Source organism: Ovis aries, chromosome 18, assembly GCF_016772045.2.
Source record: "Ovis aries strain OAR_USU_Benz2616 breed Rambouillet chromosome 18, ARS-UI_Ramb_v3.0, whole genome shotgun sequence".
In the NCBI taxonomy this organism is placed as follows: domain Eukaryota; kingdom Metazoa; phylum Chordata; class Mammalia; order Artiodactyla; family Bovidae; genus Ovis; species Ovis aries.
In genome coordinates this window covers 15154628-15163790 of record NC_056071.1, presented here as the reverse complement: position 1 = coordinate 15163790, position 9163 = coordinate 15154628, and the positions used below count along the sequence as shown (strand labels likewise).

Here is a 9163-nt window from a genome sequence, read left to right as displayed (position 1 = left end):
TATTTAGAATGGGGAACCACAGGACTTGTATTTTAGTCTCTTCTGCTACTTCCTTGTTTTGTGGGCTAGAGCAAGGCACTTTTCCAAGTTAATCCCACTTTTAAAAATAACTATGAAAGCACTCACTGTCCTCCTCACCAATGTGCCCCCATACAGTGTGACTTTTCATTAATACAGTGTAGGTGATGGCACTTTATGAACTCTGAAGTGCTGAGTACATGTTATTTTTTCTCCCTTGAATTTGGGAGCAGTATTTTTTGGCTTCCCTTAAATGACCCATTATCACATCCCTGGTTACTAAATACATTTGCATGGGAACATTTGGCTAATATTGGGAATGGCATTTGCAATCAATATTTTCCCTTGAAGAGCAAAGTAAGTTATTATGAACTAAACTGTAGCAGTGCCATTTACAATATTAAGTTTTTAAGAGCAATTGCTACTTTGCCTATTTTGCTAGGATGGCATAATAGAGATTATTTAAGGTGATTAGATCAGTAAAGCACCAATTTGATAGAACGATCAAAGAAGAGAGTGAAAATAAATAGACATCTGATACCCTGAATTTACAATCAGCTCAAGAAATAACAGCCAAAAAAAAAAAAAAAAAAAGAAAAGAAATAACAGCCAATGAGAATAAGTACTGTTCATGTGGGAGAGGGCTGCACACCAGTCACTTTCTGGGAACTTTCTCTAACGCTTTTAGCAACATCGTGACATAGATATCGCAATCCCCGTTTTGGGCTTCCCAGGTGGTGCTAGTGGTGAAGAACCCACTTGCCAATGCAGGAGACGTAAGTGGTGCAAGTTTGACCCCTGGGTCAGGAAGATCCCTTGGAGGAGGGCAGGGCAACCCACCCCAGTATTCTTGCCTGGAGAATCCCTTGGACAGAGGAGCCTGGAGGATGACAGTCCATAGGGTTGCAAAGAGTCAGACATGACTGAAGAGACTTAGCATGGGTGCATCCCATTGTGTGGGACGAGGTGGCTGAGTGGTTAAGGCGATAGACTGCTAATCCATTGTGCTTTGCACGTGTGGGTTCGTATCCCATCCTTGTCATTCATGTTGTTACACGAGGTGGTTCTTAATTTTTTAGGACTTCCATGGTGGCTCAGATGGTAAAGCGTCTGCCTACAATGCAGGAGACATGGGTTCGATTCCTGGGTCGGGAAGAGCCTCTGGAGAAGGAAATGGCAACCCACTCCAGTACTCTTGCCTGGAAAATCCCATGGATGGAGGAGTGTGGTAGGCTAAAGTCCATGGGGTGGCCAAGAGTCAGACATGACTGAGCGACTTCACTTTCACTTTCATCCCCATTTTATAGATGAGGAAACTGAGGCTCAGAAAGTTTATGTCACCACTCTGGTCCTCCTTGAATTCTGTTTTTCAGAGAATGATACCACCACCTACCCAGTTACATAAGTCAAAGCAGTATGAGTTAGCTCTGATTAACCCCTTTCTCTCATTTCCAATATCCAATTTATTATTAAGGCTTATTGATTTTAGCTTTGAAAAATCCCCTAGATTCTGTTTACTCTTTCCATCTGGAGCATTACTAGCTCTTGTTTGGATTATGCACTCGCCTCCCACACATACACCTGTGTCCATGCTGTCCCCCAGTCTGCTCTCTCTGCTTAGATCTGATCATGCCCTACAACCCCCATGCCACCTAGAATGAGGGCAAACCTCCTTACCATGGCCACAGGCCCCTCTCTGTTTCTTTGACCTCAGCATGTGCCCCACTTCTTAGCTCACTCTGCCCAGACTCAGCCTCCCGGGTGGGATGTGTTCCCTCTCAGCACTGCACCGTGCCTGGGATGCAGGCTCCTCCTCATCGCAGCAACTTATTGTACACTTAAGGGCTTCCTAGGTGGCACTAGTGGTAAAGTACCCTCTTGATGATGCAGCAGACCTAAGAGACACGGGTTCAATCCCTGGGTCGGGAAGATCCCCTGGAGGAGGCATGGCAACCCACTCCACTATTCTTGCCTGGAGAATCCCATGGACAGAGGAGCCTGGCAGGTTACAGTCCATGGGGTTGCAAAGAGTCAGACACAACTGAAGCGACTTAGCACATACTCATGCACTGTCCTTCTGATCTCAGCTCCAGCCGCCCTTTCTAGGGGGAGTCTTGAATTCCTATAGGCTAGTGTGCTCAGTAAGATGTATGCGTGTGTGTGCACTGTGTGCTGCCAGGCTCCTCTGGAAAACTGAAATTTCCAGGCAGGAATATTGGAGCAGGTTGCCATTTCCTCCTCCTGGGGATCTTCCCCACCCGAGGACTGAACCTGTGTCTCCTGCATTGGCAGGTGGATTCTTTATCACCACTGAGAAGCCTCTGGGAAGGTATTGATGAACAAATAAATGACTCAGGCAGGGCATTGCAGCTAGGAAGTGATAGATTTTGGATTGAAACTCCTTTCTTTCTGGTTCTAAGGCTTTTAAAGACCACTCTTAACACCATTCACTTTTGGGCCAGGGTCATTTTAGCACTAGGACCAATAGATGTACTTTATTCTAAGAACAAACATATGTTGATTCCATCAAATAAAGTTTGCTAAAAATTGGTTATTAAGAGCAGATTTGATGAGCAGAGCTTTCTATCCAACGTGTCTGGATTTTTAAATGAAAAGGAATCAGCCTGAGTGGATGGAAGGGATGGGGACTGGAGAGCAGAGGACAGCAGCTCCATCTGTATTGCTCTTGACCCTTGCCCCTCTTCTTCATTCTGCCTGGAACTGCCCACCCTGAGCGCTATAAGATAATGATGAATTACCTCCCTTGGGCTGTGTGGGCGCTGGGCTATGTGTGAGTGGGCAGCTTCTGTGATTGCATGAAGCTGTGTAATTAAGGAATTTGCAGAAAATTGCAAGTGTGCTTTGTTGGTCTGTTCTAGTGCCTCTCCCCAAGCTACATTTTCTTTCATTTATTTTTAATTGAAGAATAATTGGTTTACAAAATTGTGCTGGTTCTGCTATACATCAACATGAATCAGCCATAGGTATACACATGTCCTCTCTCTCTTTAACCTCTCTCCACCTCGCACTCCATCCCACCCCTCTAGGTTGTCACAGAGCACTGGTTTGATGTTCTGAGTCATCAAATTTCCTTTTATTCACCACAGACACTGGACTTCCCAGGTGTTGCAGTGGTAAAGAATCTGCCTCCCAATTCAAGAAATGCAAGAGACTGGGGTTCAGGCCCTGTGTTGGGAAGATCCCCTGGAGGAGGAAATGGCAACCCACTCCAGTATTCTTGCCTGGTAAGCTACAATCTATGGGGTCACAAAGAGTCAGACGCAATCGCAACCGAGTAACCACACAGGTATCAGGAACGCTGGTAGCAGCAGGATGCAAGGGAGGGAGAGGGAGGTCGAGTGTTAAAACTCTTAGTTCCTAGTTTCAGCTCTGATTTTGATCAACCCCGTTTGGTCTCCTCATCTGAAAAATCAGTGATGACCTGAAATCCTTTTAACTCACACTCCCTCTCCCCATGGTTGCAACACTTATGGAAGCAGTTGTTCTAGTTTTTCCGGTAAATGATGTGGCTTCTATGTTACAAAGATGTGGTCTCCAACCTAAATGACCCATCAAGGAAATTAAATTTCTAACCATTTCCATCTGGTAAGTGAAATGGCTCAAGGAAAGAGCTAGCTGTCAATAGCTCTGTGGATGGCAGATTAATTCAGTGGAACAGAATCTGAGCAAGCACGTGCTTACACAGCCATAATTTGCCTTTCATTTTCTTTTGCAACTTAGAAGAAAGTGAATAATTTCCAATGAGCCTCTCATTTAAACATATTGAAAAAACATGTCATTAGCAAAAGGAGCATTTAGTTGCTTGATTACCATATATCTCCAAGTATGTGGAACAGTCATTTTTCGGTTGGGGGTAATTAATTAAGCAGAAAGATGCAAAATCTTGGAGGGGGCAGCAAAATCCTTGTATATTTTAAATGGGTATTGAGAAAGCAAAATTAAAACAGAGAGCATAGGAGGAGGGAGGGGGTCAGCTGCATTTCCTATGGCTATTCAAATCCAAGTCCCTAAAGCAATGAGGATAAAACTGTATATGGAAATGTGTTTGTAGGGTTTCATTAACCCAAGAAAAGGACAAAAGATAAAGGGTTAAAACAGATGAATTTTTAAAAATTCATTATTTAATTTGCTTATCTGCCTTTGTAGCCTTCCAACTATCACTCTCACATTGTTTTCCTTTTGTCTCAGGCCAATCTTCTAAGGGATTCGTGCCCGCAGTAGTAGATATAATGGTCATCTGAGTTAAATTCACCTATTCCAGTCCATTTTAATTTGCCGATTCCTAGAATGTTGATGTTCACTCTTGCCATCTCCTGTTTGACCACTTCCAATTTGCCTTGATTCATGGACTTGACATTCCAGGTTCCTATGCAATATTGCTCTTTACAGCATCAGACCTTGCTTCTATCGCCACTCACATCCGCATCTGGGTATTGTTTTTGCTTTGGCTCCATCCCTTCATTCTTTCTGGAGTTATTTCTCCACTGATCTCCAGTAGCATATTGGGCACCTACCAACCTGGGAAGTTCCTCTTTCAGTATCCTATCATTTTGCCTTTTCATACTGTTCATGGGGTCCTTGAGGCAAGAATACTGAAGTGGTTTGCCATTCCCTTCTCCAGTGTACCACATTCTGTCAGACCTCTTTACCATGACGTGCCCATCTTGGGTGGCCCCACAGGGCATGGCTTAGTTTCATTGAGTTAGACCAGGCTGTGGTCCTTGTGATTATATTGACTATTTTTCTGTGAATATGGTTTCAGTGTGTCTGCCCTCTGATGCCCTCTCACAACACCTACTGTCTTACTTGGGTTTCTCTTACCTTGGACGAGGGGTGTCTCCTCACTGCCGCCCCTCCTGACCGTGAACGTGGAGTAGCTCCTTTCTGCCCTCCTGCACACTTGCAGCCACCATTCTAAGTGAAGAGGAAATAAAATGCCTCTTGATGAAAGTGAAAAAGGAGAGTGAAAAAGTTGGCTTAAAGCTCAACATTCAGAAAACGAAGATCATGGCATCTGGTCCCATCACTTCCTGGCAAATAGATGGGGAAACACAGTGGAAACAGTGTCAGACTTTATTTTTCTGGGCTCCAAAATCACTGCAGATGGTGATTGCAGCCATGAAATTAAAAGACGCTTACTCCTTGGAAGGAAAGTTATGACCAACCTAGATAGCGTATTCAAAAGTAGAGACATTACTTTGCCAACAAAGGTCTGTCTAGTCAAGACTATGGTTTTTCCTGTGGTCATGTATGGATGTGAGAGTTGGACTGTGAAGAAAGGTGAGCGCTGAAGAATTGATGCTTTTGAACTATGGAGAAGACTCTTGAGAGTCCCTTGGACTGCAAGGAGATCCAACCAGTCCATTCTGAAGGAGATCAGCCCTGGGTTTTCTCTGGAAGGACTGATGCTAAAGTTGAAACTCCAGTACTTTGGCCACCTCATGCGAAGGGTTGACTCATTGTAAAAGACTCTGATGCTGGGAGGGATTGGGGGCAGGAGGAAAAGGGAACGACAGAGGATGAGATGGCTGGATGGCATCACTGACTCGATGGACGTGAGTTTGAGTGAACTCTGGGAGTCGGTGATGGACAGGGAGGCCTGGTGTGCTGCAATTCATGGGGTTGCAAAGAGTCAGACACGACTGAGCGACTGAACTAAACTGAAGGCCAATCTGGACTATCAGCTAGCTACAAGAGCAATCCTGGAAAATTGTTTAAATTCTCTAAGATTCTTTTTTTTGGGGGGGAGTACACTTTGGGGCAAAAATCCTTGATTTTGCTACCCTGAGTCCTCTCTGTTCAAGTCTGATATGACAGATTGCATATGTACATTATAAAACTGATCTCCCAACAGATAGTATGGGAAAATTCAGATGACTTGACAGAGGGCAGCTACTTCTTGGGGTTTGGCTGTTACTGATGGGATGGAGTGCAGAGGAGTGGCAGAGAAGAGGATTGTAGAATTTTTCTAGACTATTGTTTTCATCCAGAAAGTAACAATGCTGCTCTTATATTTGAAGACACCCACCTGTATGTGCTTTGGTTTTTCTAGTAGTCATGTATGGATGTGAGAGTTGGACCATAAAGAAAGCTGATCACCAAGGAATTGAAGCTTTTGAACTGTGATGCTTGAGAGTCCCTTGGACTGCAAGGAGATCCGACCAGTCAATCCTAAAGGAAATCGAACCTGAATATTCACTGGAAGGACTGATGCTGAAGCTGTAGCTCCAATACTTTGGCCAGCTGATGCAAAGAGCTGACTCAATGGAAAAGACCCTGATGCTGGGAAAGATTGAAGGCAGGAGGAGAAGGGGATGACAGAGGATGAAATGGCTGGATAGCATCACCAATTCAATGGACAGGAGTTTGAGCAACCTCTGGGAGATAGTGAAGGACAGGGAAGCTTGGTGTGCTGCAGTCCATGGGATTGCAAAGAGTCAGACACGACTGAGCAACTGAATGACAATGTATATGTGTATACAGAAATTCTAAGATTGTCAGGGCTTTGCATTGATTCTGGAGCAGAGTTTCAGGACTCCTGGAGCAGTGCCATCATTTCACATTAGGATTGTAGTCAACAGGCTGCTCTTGGCCTCCCTGATGTGTGAAAATCTTGTAGAGGATGGAGAGTCTGGAGGCTAGTATCACATTGTTCTTCTTCCAGGCTGGAAAGTCCCACGAGGGCAATACTAAAAATTTAATTGGAACATTTATCAGCAGTGATATGGAATCCATCTCTTAAAGGCTTCCTGGGAGAGTTCCTGAAGATTTATAGGAGGCACTGCCTTGATTAAATGGCTCTGTTGCTTCCTCCTTAGTAGAAACAACACACGCCACCAGGCCACTTAGAACCTTATGTTCCCTCTTTCCTAATAAACCATCACCTCTTACAATTTATTTAGGGAATAGCTCATGCTATTTAACTCAATATTTTGATTAGCAGAATGAGCGCTCACAGAATATCAAGATAAATTGAAATATAACTAACTTCATTTAAAAATGATCTAACTATAGATAACTAATGAGAACATACTGCATAGCACAGGGAACTCAAGTTAATGCTCTGTGGTGACCTGAATGGGAAGGAAATCCAAAAGGGAGGAGAATGCATGGAAAAGTATATCTGATTCATTTTGTTGTACAGTAGGAACTAACATAACATTGTAAAGCAACTATACTCCAATCAGATTATTGAAAAAATAAATTTTTTAAAAGCAAATTTTTTGGTAACCTTTAGTTCATTGTTAGGAACATGAATATTTTACAATGTGGAAAAAAATTTGAATTTCTTTTCATTTAAAACATAGCTTTTGATTTAGCCCAACTTTTACAAATGTATAATTTTTCCACTATGGAACAATTAATGTTTAGAGAAAAATATGAAGAAAAAAGTCCCCTTTCCCAACTTCAAGGGTTAACAACTGTTAATATCTTAGTTTGGTTCTAGTTCTTCATGCTGTGTCTATAATTCATGTAGTTTCAGCATATGTCATAAGTGAAGTGAAGTGAAATGAAGTGAAAGTTGCTCAGCTGTGTCTGAGTTTGTGACCCCATGGATTATACAGTCCATGGAATTCTCTAGGCCAGAATACTGGAATGGGTAGCCTTTCCCTTCTCCAGGGGACCTTCTCAACCCAGGGATTGAACCCAGGTCTCCTTCATTGCAGGAGGATTCTTAATCAGCTGAGCCACAAGGGAAGCCCAAGAATATGGAGTGGATAGCCTATCCCTTCTCCAGTGGATCTTCCCAACACAGGATTCGAACTGGGGTCTCCTGCATTGCTGGCAAATTCTTTACCAACTGAGCTATCATGGGAGCCCATTATGCCATAAAGTTGTATATATTAGCTTTAAAACAATGCATTTTTATTGTTATAAATAAAATGTTTTGTATATAACTATAACATAGAGAAAAATGTAAAAAAAAAATCAAAGTCATTTAGAATCTTACCTTTTAGAGATAATCACCATTAAAATATTGGCGTCTGTTCTCAGAATATTCTTTCCTATGTATTTTTTTCCCTCCTTATTAAATACTTCAAAAAATGTAGAAAAGACAGAGAATAGTATAACAAACATTTGTGTGCACATCATCAAAATTTTAAAATATAGATATTTTTCTCCATATACTTTAGAATCTTTTTTTTTTTTTTCTGTTATCCAGTGTCCCTTCTCCTCCTCTTTTTTTGTCAAAACAAAATACTGTAGATGGTGTTGAAACTCCTATATCAACTGGGATCAACTGATACAGGATTGATCTGTTTTATCAACTGATCAGTTGGGCTTCCCTTGTGGCTCAGCTGATAAAGAATCCACCAGCAATGTGGGGGTTGGAAAGATCCACTGGAGAAGAGAAAGGCTACCCACTCCAGTATTCTGACCTGGAGAATTCCATGGATTCCATCATCTATGGGGTGGCAAAGAGTCGGGCATGACTGAGCAATTTTCACTTTCATCTTGATAAAATATTAATACGAGATATTTTTATCAGGAAATACAATATCTTGATAAAAGATATGCTCAATTTTATCTTGTCAAGATTTATGTTTATTAAAATGTATAACTCTAGTCTACTTAATTTTCCTGCTAAGTAATCTACCATATAGACAGCTCACAATGTGAATATTATACTCTTGCCATGTGCATTCTTGTATAGATCTCTTGACAAGAATATCTCTTAAATATTTGGCATTGCTAACTTGTTGGGTGGACTTATCTCCAGTTTTTCTGGGAACTGACCAATTGTTTAAAGTGGTTATAACAATATGTATTCCCACAAGTGACACTGGATAGCTTGGTTTGTTTTTAGCTTAACTTGGTATTGTGAAGCTTTAAAATTTTTGCCAATCTTAACAGTGTAAATGGCATTGTTTAGTTTAATGTTTCTGGAGAAGACTCTTGAGAGTCCCTTGGACAGCAAGAAGATCAAACAAGTCAATCCTTAAGGAAATCAACCCTGAAAAATCATTGGAAGAACTGATGCTGAACCTGAAGCTCCAATACTTGGGCCACCTGAAGTGAAGAACTGACTCATTAGAATAGACCCTGATGCTGGGCAAGTTTGAGGGCAGGAGAAGAGGGCAACAGAGAATGAGATGGTTGGATAGCATCACTGACTCAATGG

General features: G+C 42.1%; 1 non-coding gene across 1 annotated transcript; it reads left to right on the top strand.

Moving 5' to 3' along the window:
* The first annotated feature begins 978 nt into the window (after positions 1-978).
* On the top strand, positions 979-1060 carry TRNAS-GCU (transfer RNA serine (anticodon GCU)). Its single transcript has one exon. It is a non-coding gene; the product is annotated as a tRNA-Ser (tRNA).
* The last annotated feature ends 8103 nt before the right edge of the window (positions 1061-9163 follow it).